Source organism: Dreissena polymorpha, chromosome 3 (assembly GCF_020536995.1).
Source record: "Dreissena polymorpha isolate Duluth1 chromosome 3, UMN_Dpol_1.0, whole genome shotgun sequence".
NCBI lineage: Eukaryota > Metazoa > Mollusca > Bivalvia > Myida > Dreissenidae > Dreissena > Dreissena polymorpha.
In genome coordinates, this window is record NC_068357.1 from 38,809,372 (window position 1) to 38,824,329 (window position 14,958).

Sequence of the window (14,958 nt, forward strand, 5' to 3'; positions counted from 1 at the left end):
TTTTGCGAAAAATATAACAACGAAAAACGAATAACGCACTGGTGGAAGGGACGTAAGTACCATATACACATTTTACGATACATTGATTGTTTCCCTTTAACACTTATAACGCCCTTTTATACCTCAGAAACTGCATTGAAGCTTCAGTTATTCGTAAAACATTATCTATTTGTCGCTCGTACACTTATATTATTATTGAATATTTACACATATGCTTTGATGTTGAAGCTTAAGTATACACGAAAAGAAGGGAACGGGGTGTACATTTAATTTTTATTGATTATTGTTATAATTGGCATGCACTGGATGGCACAGAGATGGGAAAGATGTGATATCCCATATAGTTCATAGTACAATAATTGTTTTAAGCTTTTCTGTAATGTATCCAGATTGTTATAATTTGAATTGCCCCCATTCACACCTCATTTTTTTAAGATACATTTTCCATAGATTGAGATTCATAAGCTGAATCACGTATTCCTGTGAATAAACACGTTGAGGTATAGTTAGATATTGCCATAGATTAAGTAACTAGTTTAAAGTGCTATTGTTTATAAAGAAAGGCACACATTTCGCGATGCGCATTTATCGCCAATTATACAGCTATCGAATATAATTTTTATGCAATTACGATACCTGTACTTTACCGCCGTAAATACAAAGACATTTTTGTAATGATCCAAGACCAACTGATTACAAAACCTCGACCAATGTTGCGCGTCAATAATAATTATTCATAAACTTGAATCGTTTCAAACGGTTATCTTTGTATTCACAGTTTCAAAAAAGCATTCATGCTAGAAAGCTCGTCCGGTAAGCATATTCTGAATTGAAAACACATGATGTTCACGACCAAAAAATATAACAGTTCTTTGAAGGGGTTTGCACATGTAATTTGTTTGCAGAGTAAACCGATTACCTGCAGCATTAGTAACATCTCACGCATCAATACGCCTCTGAAACTTTCTTCGAAGGTTAATAGTTTTTTTCACGGCAGTTTAGTTTTTTTTCAGTCTACATAATTGGCGAATCTGTTTGTTCGTCTGTACAATCTATTCGCGAGTGTTTGAGTAAGGGAGGTTTCTTCGTGAACTTGCTCGTTGATGTTGCTTATGTAAGCATGATAATTTTGTAAGACGCACGTTTTTAAAGGATAACTTATTATATATATGTAGAAAAATGTTTAATTGAAGACACATTGATTTGCCGTATTCATGCACATATCAACAGTATTTTGGAAAATAAAACACGTTATTGCAACTGCTCAACCTTTGCTTTAAGGCATCAACGATGATTAGATTTCTTGTTGAAATTGCCTACCAGCTTGTAGTCCCAAGCGAATAGTAACACGTTATAGTTTCACATATTATACATTATAAAATTTTTACAAGAATTAAAATATTAGGATTGTTAACGTTGTCAAATGGAAGAATTAATTTCCCAAGGTATCGTATGAGTGTCATTTTGGATAATGAAAATTGTGTCTCTTATTAGCAGTTTTCTATAAGGATTTCAATATGTCGGTAAAATTAAACGCACATATTTCCCAGACAAAATTATTGCTATTGTGCAGTCGTTATTGCCAAACACACGCTTAAACATAAATTTATGTATTTTATCTATAACATCCACCTCTCTAGGTGACATAACAACGTAAAAAAATATTTCTTTTAATATAAAATGTGATTTAAAGAAACATATTTTGACATTCGCTATTTAGCTATAGTTTTTCTTGTAATTTAGTGTTTAAAATTAATCTGTATGAAAAAGGAGATCGCGGACATTTTGTCAGGCACTATTATAACACGTATCATTTATAAGATACTTACCGCACTTAAAGCTGATTCAGTTATATATGTCTTGTTCTGAGAAAACTGGGCATACTGCATGTGCATTAAGTGTCGTCCCAGATTAGCCTGTGCAGTCCGCACAGGCTAATCAGGGACGAAACTTTCCGCCTAAACTTGATTTTCGTATAGAAGAGACTTTCTTTAAACGAAAAATACCATAAAAAGGGAAAGTGTCGTCCCTGATTAGCCTGTACGAACTGCACAGGCTAATCTGGGACGACACTTTACGCACATGCATTATGCCCAGTTTTCTCAGAACAAGACACATATATACGCTGTATCAACATAACTATTCGTATCATTAGTGCCGACGTTATTATCGTCGGTAAACTCTGGACAATTTAAATTCCATTTATGGTGTATGATGTAGTTATCAAAGCAACATAAAATGGATGCACATGATATAATTTCATATACGATTGATTTTGAAAAAGTACTATAAAATGAATAAATAAAAACAAATAACATGAATATCTGTAAAAAAACAACAAGGGATTTGTCTAATAGTTAGTAAAATATTATAGTGAAATGATCCATATAAAAAAACAATAAAAACACACGCGCTTGTATAAAAATGATAATTAAGACATGCTTTACATTAGCCATGACTATATAACTTAACCGAATTTCAATTTGCAAGGTCGCTGGCAAGAATTTATCCAATTGCTTAATGTTCATTATGGTATGATTGCTAACCGCTTTTGGTACATAAACTGGATATTTTTTAAGATTGCATGTATATTGGTGTATTGTTTGAAATGTTATAATTTGCACGAGGAGCGAAGGCTTTCTTTGTGAAAGAAAAATTTACGTAAAATGTGTAAATGATGAATGACTATCATCCACGATATGCCTACATCACGCGATAGTGATGCAATATATGTGACATGTAGGAGGTTTTAGTGGTTGGATAACGCTCGGAGTAATTTCTGGAACATATGGAAAGACAAAACAAAACAGACAAACCCCAGAAGAGATATCACGTTTCTTTTAACAAAGAAACTCCTCTTTTTGTCGGGAAGCTATTTGCCAAGAACATATGCATATCCGATTTCATAAATGCATCTAAGAATGTAAATTTTATTAAAAAAAACAATGAGGATAAAGACATAATTTAAACACAATTTACCTGAGATTGATATTAAGATGATTTTAATATACATTGTGGAAAACGATTGTGGGAACCGTTTGTTTTTATCTCCGAAAAGGAGGGCTTGTATTTGTCGGTTTCGGCCCGTTTATTTGCTAGTTCGCACACATTAGATGTAACGGTATGCAAGGAATCGGGAATGAAGGATATAGACAAATGCACGTACTGGTAGGATTGTAGATCGATACTGGACACCGTCAGGAAACAATACATATTCTAAGAAATGTATGATTGTTAGATGCGACAAAATGAGATTCTCTGGTAGATGTCTGTGCTTATTAATTTACGGCACACATAAGTTGTAACGGTGTGCAAGGCTTTGGGAATAATGTATATAGGCAAATGCAAAAACTGATAGGATTGTAATGTACACCGAACCGAAACAATAAACATCCTAAAAAACTTTACAATTGTATAATCAGAAAATTTGAGCTCCCCTAATGGGTGTATGTGCTTATTAATTTACTGAACATGCGGTCGTTATATTCGCAATATGGTATACAATATCGAACACATAAAACACATACGTGCATCTACATGTAACTAAATATGTGACATACCGTCATCTAAGCAGATTATCACGAATAATGCCAGACTATACATGTATATCCCTTTCCCGTTTGGTCCCAAACATGATCAACTTTCTTGCTATAGATACGCACGATGTTCATTTTCTGGAACACATTCAAAACAAAAGTTCAAATTGATTACATTTAGTGATAATTCGAAGAAAGAGTTTGCCTAAATGGCGCCGAGAACCACTTGCGAAAACAAGTGACATCATGTCAGTAATTGTTTCGTCTACTGGTACGCATGTTTATGTGGAACATTTCTAAGACGAATAATTATTGTGTCCAACTAGCTTCTTATTAATTTACCCATTACTTTAATGAGTTTAAAATACTTGTTTTGATAATGTGTGTTGTAAACTCAGTTTTCTGAAAAGCTTTATTGATATGGAAATATTTTTTGTGTGGCCAGGACGTTATGCTTTAAAGAATTTTCTCAGACGTGATCATGTCTCTATTTTATTAAAACTGTTTTGTCAAACTAAATTATGATTGATTTACTTTTAAATTACTGCATTTAATTAACATATAGCAGTAACCTATATTGCATGACAAAGAATATTGGAGTGAATGATCATGACGATCGAGGTAAAATACTTTTAAATTCAATTATGGTAAATGAATATTAAGGAACATCTGTTAGTTTTTCTGATATGCTTCTTTTATTTGGCACTATAACAATTAACCCCCAGTAAAAAAATCATTATGGCGGTAACATTTTTTATGCAGTCGTCTTCCTGCATTACGGTGGTTTTTAGACATCTTTTTATAGGAACTAAAGAAAAAAAAGACGAGACAAATTATAATTACACAAGCATTGTTCAGTTATTATTTTTAAAATAAATAGTCTCAATAATGTGTAAACATCCTTTTACATCCGTGACAGGAGGCAACGAGTTTTTCTATGTTTGTGGATTTGATTGTTTCTGAGGAAGCTTGCATCTTTTAAGAAACGGTATGCAAGAATCGACACAAGTATTCAATAAATGTGAAAAATTTACAAATGCATACACTGATATGTTGATAGACACCTACGGTAACCCGTATAGCTACAGAATATGTTGAAAGAAATCTTAAGATTTTCCACACGGGGACTTTGGCGGAAGTCTGAGATCTGAATTTATTTAAATTCTTTTGGTCGAGGTTTGGGAAAAGACAAATGATCATTCACATGTACGTGTAGAATATGTTACATAATAAGCGAGTTGAAAAATTAACATTGTAGCATAAACACATATCTAAACAAATATAATGAGTGAAATGTGAAATATACATGATTGCAGCATCTAAACAAAACAAAAACTAAACGTCAAAATGTAACAATACCGAAACTTTTGTCAAAAATATAAATTAAGAGGTTGCTTGGAAACAATCAGTTTTGCAATAACATGTATATACATAGCTCAGAAATGGCTAAATCATAGTATGACAACATGATATTGATTGTCCGTAAATATTCAACATATCTAATAGAATGCACATAATAAGACACACTATACGGATATTTTTGCTCGTATTTCAAATTGTACAACAATCGAAGTACAATACATGCCGTAACACGTTTCATTCACATAAATGGCTCTATTGTTAACAGACTCCGATAAAACGTATATAACATCGAATGCATAACATACATTGTTCTGTTGTTTGCTCTCACCAGATATACCGACTATTTGGATGTAAAAATAAGGTGTGCTTTTTCCAGAACAAACGTTTTCAAAACGGAACAAGGAGTAAACACTGTATCATGTTGAAATGAGACAATCCTACCTTATTCTAAGTAAAATCACGGATCATTAAAAAGCTTATATTAACAAAATTGTTGTAAGACCAGAAAATATCACACAATACAAATTGCTGTTAAAAAAAGAGAGTATTTTCATTGTTTTTTGGTTCGAACGGTTTCATCGATTTTACGAAACGCGTTGTCATTATGACGTTTTATGCATTCATGTTTTATTTGGAAACGCATATTCCAAAGATTTCAACGACGAACAATTAAACAGAATGTATCATCTACCCCTTTTAGTTAAGTTTTATAGTTTTTCCTAATTAAACATACCGTTTTTGTTTGAAGGATTGAGATAAAAACCAGGATAATATTTACCTGAAGCGATATTAAGTTGAGCAGCATGATATTAAACTGGTTGGAATAATTTCGCGTATAACACGGCTTTGTAAAAAGCAGGGCATTTCTATGGTTTCTTACATTTTGTCAACCTTTAAAGGGTTTATCTCGAAAAATCCGCGGTCATCATCACATTATTTTTAAAAATGACGTCTATTCACTTATTTTGAGCCCGGCATCATTGACGACCCTTTTCATATACTCTATTGATTTGAACTCAGGGAAGGATTGTTACAGGGATATTGTGAAAAGAATTGATAAAATTGATCGTTATCTTTCACTTTTCGAAAAAGTTACTTTCCAGTTTTAAATCACATATATTTAATTCTTTATACCACAGGTTAGAATTAAAAAGAAAAACAGTTTATTATCAATTTTATATCGTACAATCATTGCAATAGACCAAACATTTTACAAGTAGTGTATATCTTCATCTATCTTAAACACGATTGTCTATATCTATTAAAAGCCTCCTCACACATAGGCGAAAGTCTCCCTACGTCAACTTGCGTGTACTGGCGAATACGACTTCAGCAAAATTCATTTTCATTAGTATATGTACGTTGCACATCGTTGGTGGTGTTCGTATGGATGTTTGTGAGCTTTTGCATCCGTTGCGGTTAGTTCTGTTCGTCGGAAAATTTTAAACATGTTGAAAAATTGTTGGCGTATAAAAGTTTCGTCTATCGTTCGTTAAAATTCGTTTCAATACATCAGCCGATCGGAAAGTCTTCGAAAAGCGTTCGTCAACCAGCGTTAGAGGTCGCAGCTCTCATCTAATTTGCATATCATGATTACTTTGATTTGCATATCAAGCGAAAGAAGACGATCCGAAAACAAATCTTTGCGATAGCTTGCGAACTTTTGCGAACTATAGCGAGGATTTGCGCATTGAAGAGAATTGAATCCGACGCATTTAAGCGATTTATAACGATAAGTTAACGTTAAGAAAACGAACGGTATATGCTCGTATACGAATTAATCCGAAGGGTAACTACGATAAGCGAATCTATGCGAATCCATCCGAATAATAGCGCTCCTGATTGTTTTAGTAGTTTGTGCAGACATATGCCTTTATTTCATATATATAATATTGAAGGTATCATTATCTCTTCGTCAAATGGAAGATATACAACGCCTGAAAATGCAGTATGTTGCTGCTATGGCCAATCAAGAAGTAGTCGAGCAACAACTAAACATAGACCGGTTTCTCAGAGGCCGACTAAGGTGGAGAAGAGGATCCAGAGCACGTAATATCTTGAGAAGACCATGGCTGCATCCCGGGAGACGGCGCCGATTTGGCATCTATGATAAGCTCATGGAACATTTAAGAAATTCTTCCGCATGCCTTCTGAAATGTACGATGAAATGTTGGGAAGGGTTCGTCATCGCCTCGTGAAGCAACACACTCGGTACATGGAGCCCTTGGATCCAGGGCTAAAGTTAGCTGCCACACTACGTCACCTGGTTTCTGGTGTCAAGTACTCAGGCATGCAGTATTCCTGGCGGGTCGCTGAGAATACACTCTCTGCAGTGGTCAGAGACGTGTGTCATGCTATATGTGAAGAATATGTTGATGAAGTTATGACAGCCCCCTCCACACCCGAAGAATGAAAACAACTGGCTGATGGTTTCCTCAAGAATTGGAACTTTCCAAATTGCGTTGCTGCTATTGATGGCAAGTACATAGCTATCAGAAAGCCTGCCAGCTCTGGTTCCTTAAATTATAATTATAAGTGATTCTTCAGCATCATATTACTGGCTATTGTCGACTCGGACTACAAGTTCGTATGGTGTGATCTGGGTGGTGATTATAAGTCTACATAAATTTAACTGCATTATTTTGTAATTACATAAATTATATACTTTTAGTGCTGTTTTCAATGTACAGTTGTATACTGACAAGTTCTTATCCTTTTGTATTTTCAGGATACGGTTCAAGTGGAGATGCAAAGATTTATAATATATCAGAATTCCTGCAGATGGTGCAGGATGGTTCCATTGGATTTCCAGACCCACAGCCCTTTCCAAATGACACCGTCGACATGCCCTATTTCTTGGTTGGAGATGACGCTTTCAGCCTTAGCGAGAACATGCAGAAACCCTATGGACATAGAGTCCTGACATGAGACGAAAGAATCCTGAACTACCGGTTATCCAGGGCTAGGAGAGTATCAGAAAAAGCATTTGGGATTTTGGCCAACCGATTCCAGGTACAGTAAAGTTCCGCTATTAAGACCAGGCATAATAGTGGTCTCAAAAGCGAAGTGGTCTAAATATCGGACCATTTTCCTTCATAAATTCCAATTGGGACTTGAATATTGTCAAAAACCGCATAATTTTTTAAATCTTCGAAGTGGTCTTAATAGCGGAACTTTACTACAATACCCTTTTTTAAAACACAATTTCATTTATAAAAGAAATGTTCACGTTAACTTTTATCACGTAACAATACTGGTCATCTGTAATTTCAGATACTTCTCACAAAGATGAACCACAGCCCATCCACAGTAAGGCTGATTGTAAAGACATGCTGCATTCTCCACAACTTGATGAGGATCAGGTACCCCACCATGCAGAATGCACTGGTTGACCACGATGATAGAAGAGGCGATCTGGTACCTGGGGAATGGAGAAGAGGTCGCAACTTGGAGGATAACAGGAATGTCAATATCAGGGGCTACAACACAGCAACCAAAAAAGGTAAGATTGTGAGAAGCACTGGGTCAACTCTCCAGCGGGATGTGTGCCATGGCAAGACAGGATGGTGCCACATTAGAGATTAAAATAAAGTGTAACATATTAGTGGAATAAATTAATAAAGAATATTGTTGTTTTTGTATTTATCTCATAAAGGGAAGTAATAGTAAAAGTAAGACACGAAATTTACGTAAAATCTTAAATGGAAAAGACTTTATTCATAATCAACATGCATAGTCGAGTCGGAAAAAGTAAGTCTATATCAAAACGCCCGGATGCAGAAACACCGTTTCGGAAATATTCGGTGGTATGCGCAATTATGCGCAAGGTTGCGCTTACATTCGTATCTTTACGCTCTTAATAGTTCCTAATCGCTAACCGAAAGAACGAATATTATTTTCGCGACCTAACGCTTTCTAGCGAATTGCAGTAACTGTTCGTCAAACTTCGTAAATCATTCGCACCAAATAGTTCCTCTACGTTCACCTTTCGTTATAATATTACACAATGCAACAAATTTTCAAACAAGTTCGGCAAGAATTCGCTAGAATTCATATATTTACCATTTTCGCTAGTCTTCGTCATATGGATTCGTCTATGTGTGAGGAGGCTTTAAGGTTTCGTTTTTTTCCGACTAAGGCCGTGGCACATATTGTATCACGTAGAAAAAAGATATCTGTGATATGTAATTTCTTTAAATAAATATTTTATATCTCAAATATATATATCATACAGCAAGAGTTCGTTGCGTTTACTATATATATAAGATTGAAATATGCACGAAATTCATAGTATTTCATTTCTATCTCAATATTGTCAGTATCATCAATATGCTAGGTCATGAAAACATCTACAGCCGACTTATTGACTGCAGATGTTATATAAATTACAATGGCTGCATCTTGAAAGCTGTCTGCCAAGACATATAGTCCACGTGAAACTATGGTTTTGTCTTTGCATACGTTAAGAGATATTTTCATTGATTCATTCGTTACAAAACAAGAGTTAATGAAGTTATAATTGTCAAAAACAAAAGAAATGCGCTGAATGATGTATTAAAACGACCTGACGCGCTTATACGTGTCTGTATTTTACACATTTGTAAACACATGTATATGGTTTAATACATTTGAAGTAGCAGAACTGCGGTAAACGATAGTAAAATGATTGCGTCCGGATTTTACGGTATTTTACATTTTTTGATTGACAACGTGCCTTAAAAATACATGACCTTATAACAGTGATCTTCAGACATTGATTGCATGAGTACTAAAGACCAAACACAATTGTAGTAGCATCATAAAGCATGAACTTTCAATTACAATATTGTTAAATATGAACATGATTGCCGGTGTTTCAGTTCGTTTGCAGCTAAATTACATCTACCCGGTAATGCAAATAGTTTCATATAAATTCATGAAATAATGCATGTACTAAGCAATAGTGCAATTCATACGGATTCATAATATCATGTTTAATGAATTGAGCACTGATGAGTTTGAAGAAGTATTCCAGCCGTATATACAACCAATTTTGATTCTCCGATCTGTATGTCATTGTAGACTTGACCGCATTAACTTCTCTGCGGAAGGTTACTTATTTGATAAATGTCTTTTGGTCTGTTCCTAAATACACAATGCTAGAAAGATAGCGAGGAAAACCATTTGCTGATGCATGTTTGTTCCCACGGCTGTCTTTGTAACGCCACACACTGTTCGATGGTGTCTGTTTAAAAGATTTCATTACCATATATGTGTTTTTTTAAGTCTCTATAACGCTTAAAATTAACGAAAATTTTATAAAGTATTTTGTAAAATAAAGTTAATGCCTAAACAATCAGTGTTCCTTATAGCAATAGCCACAATTTCAACGCTAGATGTGGTATGATTACATAAATTTTTGTAGATACAAAATGCTCGTTTTTATTTATTTGTGACCACAATAAATTCCATGTTAATTTCCTGCGAATATATCTATTGATACGACACACGAACACTAAAGTGGTACCATGTTAAAACCATAATAAAAAACGAGCATTTTGTATCCACAAACATCTATTTTACCAGACCACATCTGGCGTTGAAATTTCGACAATGGCCATAGGGAACAATGATTTTTAATTGCTTAGCTTTATTTAACGAAATAATATACGAAATTTTCGTTGATTTTGAGTAGTAATGTTACTTTAATAACTTCAGCACATTAACAAATGCAATCGAACGCCATAAATGTGCACGGAAACCAACATCATTGCAGTGTTAAAAGCATTGCTTTTATCGATGCTAAGGATATGTTGCGCGGTTGAAATAAGATATCTCGTGGAAGTGTTTGGGTTTGTTTGTGTTTCATGTTCGGCTCGATGCATCGTCCTCTATTGTGAAGGGCATTGGTAACTTGCATTACATGAAAGCAGATGAGCGGACGTTTCTCTCTCTTGATTTGTTCAATTATTCATTATTCATGTTTTGAATATATATAAATAATATAATGTATGTTTTTTGTATTAAACTATGTTTTTTCACAATAAAAGCATTGGAGTGAGAATGATATTAAAAAAGTAATAGTATGTGAACATATTACATTTTACTATTCATTTGGGACTACAATCTAGTGAGCAATTCCAACAAGAAATCTAATCAACTTTGATGTTTTTAAGCACCTGCTTGATAGTTGAAGTAACAGTGGTTTTGCGTTGTGTTTTGTTTTCTCAAAAAAAAAATTTGAAGTTATGTGCTTAAAACAGCAAAGCAATATGTCTTTATTTTTTTTCCTGAATTATATATATAAAGTTATGCTTAAAATACTTGCATGTTGCGAAATGTTTCATAGTTACGTAAGGAATATCAACGAGACAGTTCACGCAGGCGCCTCACTTACTAAAACACCCGTGAACAGATTGTGCAGACGAACGTCACGAATATGTTTTTCTTACAATAATTTTAATAATAGTTGTTAATGGTTAACGGGATATATTAATTTCCCAAGATATCGTGTGAGTGCCATTTTGATTTATGACAAGTGTTTTTTTTAAAAGCATCTTTCAACGTGGAATTCAATAGATCGGGAGAAGAAACCGCCCATATACGAAGACAAATTATTGCTATTGTTCAGTCGTTATTCCCAAACACTACTTTATGAGAAGCCCACGTTATGGTATCCGTCACTCAAGATGACATAAAAATATGAAATAATTTCTCCTATAGAATATAAATAGACAAAAAAATAAAAAATAATCTGTCATGCAGTATTTTAGACGATTGTTTCAGGCACTATTATAACAAGTATCAATAATCAGGGGGGCATGCGTATACGGGAGCTTACCGCGTTTAAGTGAGAAAGTTGTTGCAAAACTTCAAAGATGGCGTCGTTTGTTGGATTTTCTTAAAGGAAGGGAGGATATTTTCACCCGGTAAGCCCCTTTGTATTTATAATTATTTTAAATGAATACGCCGTTTCGGCTCTCCGGTGTGTGTGCTTCCCTCGGTTTTTTGTTTCAAGATCGTAGACCTCGGGATAAAAAAGTTATTGAAGGAAAACCGTCCACAAATCTGTTGTCTACTCACGGGACGTTCGATAAATTTGATGTACAATTATCATTTTCTCTTATAATACACAGTATTGACACACGTGAACAGAAAAATATAAAGAAAATCATGATTATTTCATTCTACCCACGCCGTTTTATCACTGATAATTAATTATTGGCAAACATTTTTGGTTAAACCCCTTATTTGGAACTGACTTCCTCTTAAGCACATTTTGCGACCTGACTTCCAAGTGACAAACAGCTCTTTCATATGTAAAAGAGCTTGACATGATATACCTACCCATCTTAAATAAAGTTTATATGTGTACTGCAATATTATAGTTTTTATAGCATGTTACGTCGCGCAATATAAGTGTTTTCTTAATCACGTTACTTACTGTAGAATAATAATATTGCTGTACGAAAAACCTGCCGACCAATTTAATCAATTCACCTATTTTCTAGAAGATGGGTTGTGTGGTGGCTGATGTACGAGATAATAGAACGTTTATCAGCCCTTTCAGTAATATTATAATTAATTTAATGTATTTTATGACGTGTCGACCTTATTCTGATATGAACTTTTTTTAACCATTCTTTTACTGTCTTTTCAGATGATGCAGGTTAAAGGGCGAAAATAAGTGCATCTTTCATTGCAGTATATGTAATGAGGAATTTTACATCAGGGGAGGATTGAGATACCATGCCCCATTCATGGACCACATGAGTTTAAATATAGAATATGCAAGAAAGAATCCTTCAACAGAGCCGGACTAAAACAGCAAATAAAAAAAACACGAACCAAACAAAACATGTACAGCTGATGTTTGTAGTGATTTTGTTTTATTTATAAAGTCTACATAGACACGTCTGACATATAATTGCTATGAGTGCTACTTACTTACACGTTTTGTTCCGTATATGTCATGATGCTAGTTTCTCACTTTGTTATGAAAATAAACCATTATCTGTGTTACGTCATTTCTTCCTACGATGTCTCTGCATAAATTTTCAATTGTATTCAGCACTTACATACATGATAAAAAAAAGACTTGGGTCGGATTTAATTCGTTATGCATTTGACATAGTAACATTACTTACGATTAGAAGGCAATCTTAGGAACAAACGAAATAATCTTTCTAAGTGAACCAATACTTTATTCCCTCAATACAACAGTCATAAATAATATGTATTCACATAGGTATAACAGAGAAAAAAAATACATGTATACATTGATCACTTCTACTGAAATCTTATCGTGTATTGTATTTGCACAAATCTTTCTATCCACTTCAAATTCACTTTTTGCGATTATAATATAGTGACCAACTCAGAACTGGTTTAAAAGAAGGTCGTCCAAAATGGGTCACATCAAAGTCACATACATGTATCAGTATCGTTATGGTAAACGCGTCAAATGTCATTGTATTAAATAAACAATTAATATTTAAGTTTTCATAAAAAAACATCCACCGATATGCATATTATAAGCAGATGTCAGGTATTCCAAATTGCTTCATGTATTCCGAATCGCAACAATGGCAGTATTTGGTTACATCAACCTTATACTAGTATCAAACCGGCTTTTATTTACCCTTTTCTGTTTTTCATAACACTTTTATTGCAAGTATAAGTGATTGTTTGGCATGGTACTTCGACGTAATCTTTTTCGTTTGATTGGTGGGTTTTCATGTATCTATCACTTTCTAGAGCGGTACACACTTCGTTACGCCGTCTTTTTTAATCTTGGTATCCTCAACATATATAACTGGCGTCTTGATATCTGGAAATAGTAAGCATAGTATTCCGTTTAGTAGGCATAGTATTCCGTTTGATGCATATTCAAACATAAGTATGTCCATATGTTTTAAAATAAACAGGTAAGAATAACACTGTGTTAATAATACCGTCGAATGCCTTATATTACACACACTAAATGTTAGCGTTAAGTACGCGATAAAACATATAATAATAAAAATCAATAATATAACAATTAATAGAAAAAAGATAACTCTTGATTTCCTCAAGTGAAATTTTTTTCCAAAACATTCGCACCAATGCGGAATTCATTCACGAAAGTTATTTTGCAAAAAACCTTCTAACATAGGAAAGAGCTGTTTATCATTTGGAAGTCAGGTCCCAAAATGTGCTTAAAAGGAAGTTTGGTTCCAAAAATGGGGGTTAACCCGTTATAATTCGGCATTAAATGAATTAATAGACATAAAAACGCGTTGAGATAATAAAATAATCGTGATTTATGATATATTTTACTTTAAACATGCACAAACACTGTTTATTATGAGAAATTATGATATTCGAACATCCAACATCTCGAAGGTCAAGAAATTAAACAACAAATTTGTCGACGGTTTTGCTTCAATAAATTTTTTATTCCGACGTCTACGGTATTGAAACAAAAAACCGAGGGCAGCACAAACACCGTAGAGCCGAAAGGGCTTATTCATTTAAAAGAAATATAAATATAAACTGGCTTACCGTGTAAAAATATCCGCTACTCCTTCACGAAAAACACTTAAACGCCGCCATCTTTGAAGTTTTGCAACAACTTTCTCACTTAAACGCGGTTAGCTCCCGTACACGCATGCCCCCCTGAATAATACGTTACCTACCGCTCTTACGATGTTCTAGTTTTATAAACGCTGTTACATTATTACTGTTAGTGATATCAGTGGCGATGGTTATTACATTGGTAAACTCATGACTGATTTAATACCACGTGTGTACATCGTGCACACTCACGATGTTATCAAGGTCTCACACAAAATTATACCCCATATAAATATAAAGTAATATAAATAAATACATTAATATCTAAATTAAGGAATAAATAACGCAAAGCGCTTATATAAAAATAACAATAATAATAAACCTGCTTTACATAAGAGTTTTTCATATGAATTTGCAGGATCGGTAGTAAGAATCTTTAAATGGCTTAATGTTGAATTTGCTATGATCTCTGGAAAGTTGTCATGTATTGTTAGACATGCTCTAATTTGCACTTATTTGCATGCGG

General features: G+C 34.0%; 1 long non-coding RNA gene across 1 annotated transcript; it reads left to right on the forward strand.

Annotated features, from left to right (window-relative positions):
• The first annotated feature begins 11,735 nt into the window (after positions 1–11,735).
• Positions 11,736–12,943, forward strand: LOC127875067 (uncharacterized). The gene is made up of 2 exons (XR_008047248.1): positions 11,736–11,806; positions 12,538–12,943. It is a non-coding gene; the product is annotated as an uncharacterized LOC127875067 (long non-coding RNA).
• Positions 12,944–14,958: the final 2,015 nt, after the last annotated feature.